This window comes from Amborella trichopoda, chromosome 6 (assembly GCF_054954075.1).
Source record: "Amborella trichopoda isolate Santa Cruz 75 chromosome 6, AtrichopodaSantaCruz75HAP2 v2.0, whole genome shotgun sequence".
NCBI classification, from domain to species: Eukaryota; Viridiplantae; Streptophyta; class Magnoliopsida; order Amborellales; family Amborellaceae; genus Amborella; species Amborella trichopoda.
Genome location: NC_142341.1, coordinates 47577 through 61950, shown reverse-complemented (window position 1 = coordinate 61950; position 14374 = coordinate 47577). Strand labels below are relative to the sequence as shown.

Here is a 14374-nt window from a genome sequence, read left to right as displayed (position 1 = left end):
CCAGCCTAAGGGGATCAACAACAAACCGAATTTAGCTGAGCCGAGCCGATATTTGTCATTATTGGCTGAGCCGAGCTGAGTCCCACTACATTATTAGAAAATATATTAATATTTTTAACTCTTTTCTTGGCTCTCACGCAGTTTCTCTCTAAAGCCCTTAGTTTTCTCTCCTCCTCTTGGATGCTCTATTATTGATCATAAAAAATTAACCCAGTTCCTGGATGCTCTAATATTGATCATAAAAAATTAGAAACCCCAATTTCCTTAACCCCGAACCTACAAGGCCAAAACTTGAACCCCCAAGCTAGCAAGTCGTCATCTAAAACACGAGTTTTAAAAAAATCTCTGATTTTTTAAATCTTTTATGAATGCTGAGTTTTTTCAAAAAATCTTCAAAAAATCATATTTAAATATATTTATATATATATATCCGTACTTACATTTTTTATAAAAAAAACTTCTTCCCTGTAATTTTTTAAGTATGCATTTTTTCCAGAGAGACAGAAGAGGTAATATGATCTCTTGCAATAGAGGCAGAGAGTATGGCTTCTTTCAAGTCCTTTCTTTCCATAAAGTCTCTCATCTTGTAAAATGCTCTGTGTGCTATGCGACCAATCTTCTTTCTCTATTATTGATGGCATAGGATTTTTCACTTATGCAGTTATTTAATAATGGCACCAATTTTGTTGGTTACTTCCTAGACGTGAAATTGCGCTCAAACGTCTTTCTCTTTACAAAATCTACAGTCTCTTTTCTTGTTCTTGGACAAGGATAGAATATCAAATGGGAAAGTCATTTTTCTAAGTGTGCCACTTGCAATGCTACCTTAGTTAAGCACATGAGAATCTCATTGCGTCATTCCGAGATAATTTGGAGCATGCACAATTATATTCAGTGCCCTCCATTGGTTTTATAGAAAGTAAAAAGCATGTATTGTAATAAATATAAGGGCAAAAGTTTGTCCAAAATTTTGGATTATAGGTTTCTAAAATCACCAATCAGAAATAAGATGTGTGTGTATAAAGATACACACAGGAATATTCATGGCCCATTTTATACTAAAGCAAAGCAACCAAACTCATATCTCAAAGTCAGAGGAAAGACCAGGCTAGAACAAATGAGCAGAAATACATGCCAATCAACACACCCACACAGTGAAATCTTCATCCTCATCCTTCTCCAAAAACTTATTTATATAATCAAGGCAAAATATATACAAGATGTAATAAACAGAAAAAGAGGCTTCTACAAAGCCACTGGCTTGCTTCGAATGTCAAGAGAACGTGAAAATGTGGCTTTATAAAAAGCAATTGCTAATGCCTTTTTAATTCTTTCAGCTTCAAATGAGAACCTTGGCAAATCGAGCAAAACATGCGCACAAGAGCAAGCTCTCCATGTTGCAGCAGAGGGTCCTTCCATGAATCGCTGATAAATGTATCGATGCCTTCGATTATTGAACGCTAGGAAATAATAGGTGGGGCTAGCAACCCTCTTTATTCAGCGTCTTCCATGCAAATGAACAACTTCTCTTATGGCATCAAAGATGGACATGTCCTTCACTTCTTCCCATGCTTGCCAATCAGCAACCAGGTCTGCTCAGATCACTCAGTTCAGGAACTTTTAACTCTACGATTGCGTGCACCTCAATAGTATACTTCAGGATGGACTTCAATAAAAGTGATATGTCCTCCATGCATGATGATGGGGGTGAAATTCCAAAGCATGCATGTTCCTAATGCAAAAAATAAAAAGATTAGTTATTTTGCTAGGGGTACATGGAAAAAAAAGAAATCAAAATTAGGTAATATAATCATATATTCACTCAACCATGAGAGTAACGAGTATTCAAAATTTGAAAATTCCTATGCATATTTAGACAAAATAGGAGACACATATGCCCAAGTCAAATTGTCGATTGATATCAACAAACAATAATGATCACGCAAGGAGCAAATGTTCTCGGGATACTTTTTGTATAAGGGGGTCACAATTACTTCTACTCATTGGATGTCAAATTTGATGGCTTAGGGTGGGTCACAAAGTCCGAGAATTTTTTTTTTCAAACTTGAGCATATCTAATGACACTCCTACAACTATCCAATTTGAGATCTAAGGGACATAAATGATTGTGACCTCCTTGTACAAAAAGTAAATGATCTCTTTGTATACTTTTTTATTGTTTTATATATACTTAACAAAACAACCCAGAAGCAAATATTCTACATGTAAATGTGCTTAATACTTCTTTCATGGGTAGCAATAGTTATTTTTCATTTTGTTTGTGCAAATGTGTAGGTGCACATGTGTGTCGGCGTGTAAGGGAGAGAGAGACAGAGGCTTGCACAATTACAAAGTAATATTAGGAATGTGGATATGGTTGGGACAAAAGTGCTGAAAAAAATATAGATATGAGATAATGTATAATGAATAGGTGCTTTAATCACATACATAGTAGGATGGAAAGAATACGAGGAAATTGTGATAAATGGTTACAAGATTACTTATAATGGCAAATACCACAAGAGACTACAATACACAGAATTTCCCAATTTCACGATATGAGCTTTAATCAGTTATTTAGATATTCCTCCAGCCTAAGGGGATCAACAACATAGAATAACAATATTAAATAGTACCTGTACAGCAAACAAGCCTCATGTAGCAAATGCTGCTAAGCTGAAAATATGCCTGAAATGCTTGAACAGCCAGACCTCCACTGCTGGCATAACTTACTGTTCTTTTCATCCATCATGGCATTGTGTCAAACATGAGCAAGTGCTGCTAGGGTAAATCCCAGCTCTACCACCTACAAAAAATTACATTGATTTAATAAAAGAGATAACTGAGAAACCACCTTGTTTAAAAAAACAAACAACAAATATCTACAATGCAGCTAGCAAAAGGCAAACAAACAGCACATAAAGTTTCATTTTCCATATTCAATGGCTATTTATACTTTTGTGGTCCCTGTTCAAAATAATGACTAATCCCAAAGTTTCATACTCACAAATGTTCTATTAGCAATTTGCCATCATATTATGGGCAGAAATCAAATCCCAAGTCAACTAAAATATCAATGTCTTGAGATGCAATTCATATCATCTATGAATCTCTCTCTCTCTCTCTCTCTCTCACACACGCACACACACACACACACACACTCCCCACCACCACCACCACCAAACAAACACACAAGAAATAAAAAACTAACAAAAAGAGGCAGAAATATGAACATCTAACCAAATTCAAAGTGGACAGAAACCGAATAGAAAGATCTAGTATTAAAAAGTTCTGAACCTTCTAATGAATCCTCTAGGCATAAAACCCAAATGCAATAAATCAACATTGTTCTCCATTAGTCAACCAACCTTCTTTTTTTTCCTGGAGGAAGTTGACTTTTGTATTGATTGTATAGATAATTACTAACAAAAATTAGGCAATTCCCAAAATAGGGTGCCCTATACAGGAAGCCTTGAGGGTCCGAGAATCTTTGCAATAGATCCAAAAATGAGGTGAGCACTAAGTGGGGTCCAAATTCCCCTAGGGATAGTTGAGACTTGCTGCTTCCCTTGCTAGTGCATTTGCCGCAGCGTTACAGTTCCTATGAGTGTGTCTCCAAGGGACTTGGATACTGCTGCAAATGTGGCCAATTTGGACAAAAATGTTATCTGGTCTCCAAGGGCAGAGGGCATTGCCAGAAGCCCAAGCGATAGTGTTGCTGGAATATCCTCTACCTACACCTTTCTGCTCCAAAGATGATTACATCTTCTGAGTCCTCTGAGTAGAGACTTGGCCACAGCGAATGTGGAGTCCTTGACTCTGATAGGCAGAGCATAAGAAAGGAGGATCAGGGCTTCAAAATTCCTAAACAGGCATCCAATGCTTGAGGAGCCCTGGTTGCCTAGAGAGCAGCTATCAGTTGGCCCCAGATTCTGGTGTCCTTCATAAAGAAGCTCGAGGAATCCTGTGGGTACTTAGGTGCAGCAATGCTTGCCAATTTTGGTGAAGATCCGAAAAGGAGAAGATGGAGAAGCTTGGGAGGTTTAGGGCTCAGAATGTCACAAGTGACCTCCTTTTTTCAATAAGAGCTGAGGTAGAGGCTCTCTCCTCACTAAAGATCTTATTATTCTTCTCAATTCAAATGGTCTAAAGAGTGGTTGAGATGGAAGCACTCCATAGAAGATTTCCTGAATTTTTCCAAGGAGTTCTAAGGCATAAGGAGAAGAGGTGAGGGATCAATTGGGGAATGACCCACAGCCATCTGAATAGAAGAAGAAGGTCGATTCAAAGGGCCAAGGCAACCTCACAATTTAGAAATAGATGTTGATTGGTTTCTTCAGCATTGAGGCACATGGTGCACCTGTTAGGAAAATGTATACCCCTTTGCTGTAGTTGATTGAGTGTCAAAGCCCTTTCATAGAGTGCTATCCAAGTAATAAGCTGGATTTTAAAGGCAAAAAGGAGCACCAAGCCATGGTGGCTATAGAGGGAAAGGCAGAGAGGGGAGGAGAAGGTAGGGACTATAAGCTTCAGTAAAATGAAGCAACTGTGAATAAACCTGATGGAGATGGTGATCAAACAATCTTGTCATTGCATGTGGGAGAAAAAATATCGAATCGGGTAAGACTGAGAGATTCAAAAACTGGTGAAGCTTGTGGTCAACTAAGAGTCTCTTGAAATTGTGGTTCCAAGATCTCGCATTAGGTGGACCAGTAATGCTTTCTGCCATCGAAGAGGAAGGGTTACGGGTCAGACAAAAGAAAATAGCAAGGGAGTAGTAAAGCGGGTGACGAGGAGGTGAACAAGGAATCGAGTTTCATCGTGTCTATGAGGTCGGTTCGAGTACTGCTAGTTTGAAAGCAAGCTGACTGAAACAAGTAATTGATTCAATTTTCGCTTCATTGTCAGACGTAAGTGAGGGAGGAAGTGCGGCAAGTTCTAGCCTCTCTTCCCTTGAAAGGTGGCTGAACGACACCCGTAAGTATTTGATTTTAGGGAGAGACCATCCAGTACCTTCACTGAGGTTCAGCCAGCGAGCCTCTTGATCTGCCACAAAGTTGTGTGTAGCCCCAGGGACAATCATAGCCTCAGTAGGTTTTCAATTGATAGACACTTCTACATACATAAGCTCTCATGCTTGGGGCTTGACTTTCTTCACTTGCCCCTTCAATGAGCAGCCTTAGAGCCCTCATGAGTTTTTCCAGTCTCGCGACTACGACCATAAAGAAAAAAGACATAAAGAAAAGGGAAATACTGGAAATTGTGGCCTTGATAAGGGTTGCTTTGCAGCCTGGTGAAAGGACTCTCCCTTTTCATGAAGCCAGGTGCCACTCGACTTTGTCTATAACCAAGCTCCATAACTGGATTCGAGGAAGGCCAATGCAAGATGGAAGGCTAAGATAGGATGAGGGCGTTGGCTCTACAGCACATCCCCATGAGTCAGCGAAGCATTTCAGTATGGCTTGGTCAAGGCAAATTCCTGTCATCTTAGTTGTTTCTAGGTTCACCCGAAAGCCCGTAGCCAACTTGAAGCATTGGAGGTAGAGCAATAAATAACTAACTTTTTAAAAAATTGCATCACAAAAAGGAGGGTATCATCGATATATTGGAGGTGGAATATAGAGAGACCCACCTACCCACTTGGAAACCCTAAATGCGTCTCGTGTTGTACACACGAGATAGTGAGGCACTGAACACCTCAACTACTATGGCAAGTAGGAAGGTGAAAGGGGTCCCCTTGGCAGAGCCCTCTCGAAGCATGAATGTAACCCTTAGATGTGTCATTAATAGGGTCCAAAAATTGAGGTTTTGAATCCATCTCAATCATAGAGATCCAAATGGCATTCTGGACAAAGTCTCATTATCATAAGCTTTTTGATTACCAAGTCTAAGATTTTTGCTCTACAGCAGGAATGGATGCACTCGTGTGCTATTAGAGCCCCATCGAGAATCTGATGTTCCTTCTCAAAGGTCCCTTGGGACGATAAGAACACCTGGCCAAGGACACGTTTAAGGCAGGAAGCCAGGCCTTTAAGAGAATTTTGTAGGAAGTATTAATCAGACTAATGGGTTTGAAGTCTTTATGCTCTTTTGCTCCCTCCTTCTTGGGGATCTTGGCAATGAAAGTGGCATTCATCGCCTTGTGGATAGTAGCTGGAGAGTGAAATTCAGAAAAGAAAGCCACGATATCAGTCCTAAGGTATCCCAAAAGACTTTGAAGAGGGCTATGGGGAAGTCCATTGAGGTCTTTAATGGCTTGGAGTACTTTGTCCTCCTAAAAGGGCTTTCCAAAGAGGCTGCAGATTTGGGAGAAATAGAAGAGAAGGAGTGGTCCGCCATTACTGGCCTAGGACTAGAAGGGGAAGAGAAAAGCTTGGAAAAATATTCGACAACCGCTGCTTCATTGAGATTGAGATGGTCAACAATCTGGTCCCCCACCTTGAAGTGGGTAATACAGTTCTCCCTTCTTTGACAGTTGGCTATCTTGTGGAAATAAGTTGTATTTTGGTTGTCAAGCTTGAGCTATCTGACTTTGGCCCGACGAGCCCAATAAATTTCTTCTTTCTTTAAGAGGAACTGGTAATCACGTTTATGGATGGATCGAGAATCCAGCTGAAGGGGAGGGAGGTTTAAGTTCTTCAATATAGTCTCAATGTTGAATAGACCTCAAAAGGGAATCTTTTTGGTATCAGAAGTTTCCAGGGAGTTGTGAACTCCATGATTTCAGGAAAACTTTGTGCATTTGAAGCTTTTTCTACAAGATAAAACCGGCCCATGTATTCACGAGGGGGGAGAAGGACTGCCAATGGTTACGGACAGGAGAGGGGATGCTGGGCTCTTAGAGCCAAGACAACTCAAAGAGAAAAGGCTTAGGCCATCGAGGAAGGGACTGGGTATCTAGCAGGATAGTTCTATGATTTGAGATGGGCCTGGGAAGCACCAGAGTGTCATGGAACTCATGATCCCACTTCAGAGGGATTAGAAATCTATCTAAATTTGAGAGGCTTGGATTAGCCGAATGACTAGACCAACTGAACTCTGCTCCTTCCAACATGATGTCTAGAAGACTGTTATGAGACCATCTAGTGTGATTAAAATCACCTCCTACACACCACTTAGAAAAAGGGAGGGACCTCAAAGACTGTAACTCTCTCAAAACGGCCAATTTCTCGTTGTCTTCTTGTGGTCCGTAGACCACAATTAACTCAATGGGAAGCAAATAATCACTTTTATTTCACTTAATGGGGGTCAAATCATGAGAGAGACATATATCAAAATAGCCTTTGAAAGGTTGAGAGAGATACTACACAAAATAGGGAAGATATGGTGAAACTACACCTTGAGGGACCACACGAACTTTTCATTATACAAAAAGAGGCTCAAGATATTATCTCATATGCTCAAATATAATAACATAAACCTTTGATCGAACGTATATTCTCGATAAAAATTCCAAAAAATTTGGATCAAGAAACTCAAAGTGAAACTATTCAAAACTATGGAGTAAACAAGTTAATCTACACATGATATATGCGAGGACTACACTATTGCTTGGAGACTCTACAAAAACTAAGTATTCATAACGAAAAGATGCAAAGAGCTACTGTAAAGTAAAAATTACAGCAACCTTTGATAATAGAAATGAGGTAGGAATTGAAATATAAGAAGAAAAATTAATACCTTAGTGAAACAATAGTATGGGCTTGATCACACACATAAGGGACTAGTCCATGGAAGCCACGCTTTTGTCAAGGGGGCTATGACTCTCTCTCTTTGAAGAGAATACTCAAGTTAGGGTTTTGAAATGATCCCAAAAGTTACTTTTATATTTAGATCATAAAGATGGATTTGATCTTGAGCCTTGATGCCTTGGATGAGCTTTGACACCCTTCACTTTTTAAAAGCTAGGTTTATAGCCATTTTACCTTAAATCCCTTAGCTTCATATTTTATTTCCCATTAAATCCAAATTCATATTTACACTTATGCCCATGGTTTTTAAATAATTTGTGAGAGTCAATAAAAGATGAGGACATGAACATAAAGATAATATGAGACATCCACATATGTGAATAAAATATCTTATGACACCACTAATGGATTTCAACAATACTAAAGTTTCACATGGGTTAAGCCCATAAGGTGGTGTCACATACGGTATACCCACACGTCACAAAATCATATGTGGATAATAATATAAATTAAATTAATTATCAAAATCCCATGACTTCACACATGCCAAAAAATGGCACATGTGAGCAAAAAAAGACACGACCTAAATCAAACTTAAGCCATAACAATATATAACACTTTAAATAAATGGATAACTTGTTATAACACAATACCACCAAAAGAAGTAATGACAAATAGGTCTCCATGAGGATATGACATCAGCATGAAATTAGAAACACTATGGAGAAATTTGTACAATTGACAAATCTCAATATTTGTTAGATTTCCAAAAAGAACCAAGATAGCCATTTATAATTGTAGTTGCTTTTGCAACTCTGAAAATATACACTTCGATATTTTATCTAGAAGTAGTGGTTAATAAGAAAGATTAGTGAAGATAGCCGGTTGAAATAAGATAAAAACATGGCCCACACATGAGAGTACCAACAAGAAAGACAACAATTCGAAAGGGAACTACCACTGCTATAATTACACCATTCGAACCCCAAAACAAAGATAAAAAATTTCCACAATAAGCCCACCTAAACCCTAAAAGAACCCATAAATGTGATACTCTTAAAATTTTCTATTGACGTAAAGCACAACAACAAAATATAACAAATGAAAAAACCCATTAACCAAGTCAGCCAACTCATGGACATTGTGTTTTCATTTGCAGAGTGTCAATGTTGGCATGCCATAATTCTTTTCAAGAGATTGCAATTAAAATGAATGAATCAAAGTGATTGTGAGTTGACATAAGAATCGAACTGATTGCAACATCAAAGTCAACAGGATTTACAAGTGCAACCTGGGATTCCTATTGCAATCAGAATCGAGTTTCTCTCTCTAATTCATGGTGGATTAGGGTTTTTTGAATTGCAAAACTCTAATCCACCATAAATCTAATTTTCTCCAGATTAATACACAACCATTAAACCTACCTGATTAGGATGGCCATATGTCTATGGTTGTGGAGCTTCAGACCGCAAGTTTGTGGAGAGAGGGAGCTTTGGGCAGAGAGAGAGAGAAAGTGAGAGAGAAAAGTAGAAATGACAGGAAGAAAGGCCGAACGGGGTTTTGGGGCATTCTAGAGCACTGTCCAGTACTACGAACATTGGACAACATAAGCTAGTTGTCTGGTAATACAAGCGGCAGACAGAGCTAATGCTTTGTGGAAAGACTGGGCCCTCATGTCCGGCATTGTCATTGCCAGATAAGAGCCCCCAAAGGGTGTCCATACATAAATCTCTCAAAAATTTAAATAATAATAAAAATTGTCAAAAATTAGTTGTAGGACTATTTTGATCATTTTCACTATTTGAATTATTTTCATAGTGTTCTTAGGCTGCATCTTTCTAGGCGCACACGCCCTCCAACGTTCCGGTGGATTTGATAAATAACACAAATTAAAAGTCTTGAAATTTGAAAATTTGGAGCAGGCACAATTATATTTAATGCCCACCACTAGTTTTATAGAAAGGAAAAGACACAGGTATTTTAAAATTGTGGATAATAGGTTTCTAAAGTTACCATTCAGGAACAGGATGTGCGTGTGTGTGTGTATATATAATGATACATATATGAATGTTCATAGCCCATTTGATATTAAAGCAATGCAGCCAAACTCATATCTCAGAGTCAGATGAAAGACCAAGCTCGAACGAACGAGTAAAAATACACGCCAAACCACATACCCACACAGTGAAACCTTCATTGTCCACGCACCCACATGCCAATCAACTGGATTGCTTTCCTTCAGAGATTGACCAACTGTAAAGAGAGGCTTGGCTTTACCTAATTGATGTATCATGTGTCGCGAAGCCGAGGAAAGTAACCCTCACCTCTTTATATATTGTCCCTTGGCCCATTCCTTGTGGGGAGCTTTTCTTCAGCTCTTCAAATGGCAATGGATGGCCCCAAAAAATATTCTCAATCTCTTTTCCTCTCTCCACCTCTACCCCTGGGCCTCTTCAGGTATCATATTGTGGAAGGCTTCAATGGCAGCCCTCGTTCGATAGAACGTAACAATCACATCTTCTGAGGACAGTTCTCGCATTTGGTTGAATGTTGAAACACGCCTCAACAGATATTCCTATGTGATGAATCACACAGGTGAGACATGAGATGGAAGACAAATTCAAAAGCTATAAAAAGAAATATAAATAATAAAAATTGTAAAATCTCCCCAACCACAACCTAGCCTTTCCTCCCACCTAACATGCAGCATTCCCCAACCTTACCATCCACAACCTAGCTTTTTGGTTCACTACCCTTGAAGCCTCACTGTCCCTTCCTCTTCCAACAACTTCCACCACCAAACAGAAAAAAGCATCTTTCCATTCCACAGATCGTCCGTCCACCTATTTCAAACCTCCCAGAATGAATGTCAAATCATGGTGATCCAAGAAAGCAGTACCTCACTCCATGACCAGGCTCGAAAATTCTCAAGCAACCATGCAGTCAACTAAACTATCACTACCTACCCTCCTCTTTACACTAGACCACATCCCTTTCATCCCTTTACCAATCCCATTTACTAAACCAAAAGACATTATGTTCCCCACGTAAATTAGAGTTCGAGATAGAAATATGATTAACATGCTATAAGACAATATTATGGAATTTGCATTACCAGGGTTTAATTAGCTTGAAATCAATCTGGTCATGTATGTCACAATCCGTATTGAGATTGCCCATTAGAAACACTGAGTCACATCATAAAACATAAAACTAGAATGGTTTGATAGTAGCTTGAAGAATAGTGAAGTTGCTTAGGGTCTTCCACTGCTAGTTGCAACTCTCTCAAAACATTTGCTAGTTTGAAGAGCAAACCTCAATTCAAGGACAAGTTCGGTAAAATTGAGCTCCAAACAGAAATGAATTTTACAAATAATGCACGAAATAACTAAATTTGAAGAAACTACAATCCCTACAAAAGGGCATCTTAGACAAAAATGAGACACAATATATTCTCCAGTTCAACCTGCATGAATGCTGGAACAATTTGGACCTAATTACTGTGCTCCTTTGTTTTGGGAGCTAGCAGAATTGTCATGTCATGTGAGTATTATTTGATGCAAGTACAAAGGCTGTAAGTGCTAACAATGATTTGGAAGGTGACTCAAGAGAAGATTCATCTTAAACTGAGATTAAGTTTATGTAAAACAACAATTCACATGAAGTGACATGTTCAATCTTATTAGTGAAGTGAGGGAACCAATTCCCATATGCATTTGGTTGAATGTTGAAACCGGCCTCAACAAATATTCCTATGCGATGAAGCACACGGATGAGACATAAGATGGAAGACAAATTCAAAAGTTATAAAAAGAAATATAAATAAAAAAAATTGCCAAAATCTCCCCAACCACAACCTAGCCTTTCCTTCTACTCAACCTGCAGCATTCCCCAACCTTACCATCCACAACCTAGCCTTTTGGTTCACTACCCTTGGAACCTTATTGTCCTTTCCGCTTCCACCAACTTCCACCACCAAAAAGAAAACAACATCTTTCTATTCCCAAAAATCATCCATCCACCTATTTCAGACTTCCCCGAATGAATGTCAAATCATGGTGATCTAAGCAAGCAGTACCTCACTCCCTAACCAGGCTTGAAAGTTCTCAAGCAACGAAGCAGTCAACTCAACTATAACTACCTACCCTCCTCTTTACAAAGCCCCTTCATCCCATTTCCTAAATCTAAAGGCATTATCTTCCCCATGTAAATTAGAGTTCGAGATAGAAATATGATTAACATGCTATAAAACAATATTCTGGAATTTGCATTACCAGGATTTAATTAACTTGAAATCAATCTGGTCAAGTATGTCACAATCTGTATTGAGATTGCCCATTAGAAACATTGAGTCACATCATAGAACATAAAACTGGAATGGTTTGATAGTAGCTTGAAGAATAGTGAGGCTGTTAGGGTCTTCCACTGCATAGTTGCACCTCTCCCAAAAAGTTCGCTAGTTTGAAGAGCAGACCTCAATACAGGTACAAGTTCAAGAGCTCTAAACATAAATGAATTTCACAAATAATGCACGAGATAACTAAATTCGAAGAAACTACCATCCCTACAAAAGGGCATCTTAGACAAAAATGAGACAATATCTTGTCCAGTTCAACCTGCATGAATTATGGAACAATTTGGACCTAATTACTGTGTTCCTTTGTTTTGGAGAGCTAGCAGAATTTTCATGTCATGTGAGTTTTATATGATGCAAGTACAAAGGCTGCTAAGTGCTAACAATGATTTGGAAGGTGACTTAAGAAAAGATTCATCTTAAACTGAGATTTCATTTACGCAAAACAACAATTCACATGAAGTGACATGTTAATTCTTATTAGTGAAGCGGGGGATCCAATTCAAATATGCATTTGGTTGAACTTTGAGACACGCTTCAACAAATATTCCTATGTGATGAATCACACGGATGATATATAAGATGGAAGACAAATTCAAAAGCTATACAAAGGAATATAAATAATAAAAATTGTCAAAAGTAAATAAGAAAAATTAACATAGAAAAGCAAATACATGCATCCCATACATGAATATGGTTGTTCAACTTCTAGACCTATGTCAAAACTTATGGGGGCAAACATGTCAAACCATAGGTGTCCATGTCTGAAATTTCAAGATGTGAACATGAAAATGCCTCCATGTTTGATACGAAAACATGACACATGCTTGGTGAGGCTCATCAAATTGTCTACTGGTATGTCGAAAGCAACACATTAATCGGATATAGTGGTAGAGCCACGCACCACGAGATGTCTAAAACAAAATGCCTCTAGATCCAATGATCGAATGAGCCGAATGACAAATTCAATATTTATCAAGATAGATTTGGGAAGAAGAAATAAGAATTCCAACTGAAATAAAGCTATTATGCATCTTACCAATTGCTAAAATAAAGCTATTATGTCACAATCCGTATTGAGATTGCTCATTAGAAACATTGAGTCACATCATAGAACATAAAACTGGAATGGTTTGATAGTAGCTTGAAGAATAGTGAGGCTGTTAGGGTCTTCCACTGCATAGTTGCACCTCTCCCAAAAAGTTCGCTAGTTTGAAGAGCAGACCTCAATACAGGTACAAGTTCAAGAGCTCTAAACATAAATGAATTTCACAAATAATGCACGAGATAACTAAATTTGAAGAAACTACAATCCCTACAAAAGGGCATCTTAGACAAAAATGAGACAATATCTTGTCCAGTTCAACCTGCATGAATTATGGAACAATTTGGACCTAATTACTGTGTTCCTTTGTTTTGGAAAGCTAGCAGAATTTTCATGTCATGTGAGTTTTATTTGATGCAAGTACAAAGGCTGCTAAGTGCTAACAATGATTCGGAAGGTGACTCAAGAAAAGATTCATCTTAAACCGAGATTTCGTTTATGCAAAACAGCAATTCACATGAAGTGACATGTTAATTCTTATTAGTGAAGTGGGGGACCCAATTCAAATATGCATTTGGTTGAATGTTGAAACACGCCTCAACAAATATTCCTATATATAAGATGGAAGACAAATTCAAAAGCTATAAAAAGAAATATAAATAATAATTCTTATTAGTGAAGTGGGGGACCCAATTCAAATATGCATTTGGTTGAATGTTGAAACACGCCTCAACAAATATTCCTATATATAAGATGGAAAACAAATTCAAAAGCTATAAAAAGAAATACAAATAATAAAAATTGTTCAACTTCTAGACCTATGTCAAAACTTATGGGGGCAAACATGTCAAACCATAAGTGTCCATGTCTGAAATTTCAAGATGTGAACACGAAAATGCCTCCATGTTTGACACCAAAACATGACACATGCTTGGTGAGGCTCATCAGATTGTCTACTGGTATGTCGAAAGCAACACATTAATTGGATATAGTGGTAGAGCCACGCACCACGACATGTCTAAAACAAAATGCGTCTAGATCCAATGATTGAATGGGCCGAATGATAAATTTAATATTTATCAAGATAGATTTGGGAAGAGGAAATAAGTATTCCAACTAAAATAAAGCTATTATGCATCTTACCAATTGCTCATCAGTTTATGAATAAATCTAACAAACAGGTCGTAAATGACCAAAACAAAATTCATGTCTACAAACAACGTCGTATAATGTTGGTTATTTGGGGGAAGAGAAGAGCAGAAGATGAATTAGGAGGAAAACCCT

At 38.2% G+C, this 14374-nt stretch overlaps 1 long non-coding RNA gene across 1 annotated transcript; it reads right to left on the bottom strand.

The window, feature by feature from the left end:
- Positions 1-1175: 1175 nt before the first annotated feature.
- Positions 1176-9862, bottom strand: LOC148781469 (uncharacterized). The gene is made up of 2 exons (XR_016057917.1): positions 9116-9862; positions 1176-2806 (listed from the first exon to the last, which is right to left on the bottom strand). It is a non-coding gene; the product is annotated as an uncharacterized LOC148781469 (long non-coding RNA).
- Between the last annotated feature and the right edge of the window lie 4512 nt (positions 9863-14374).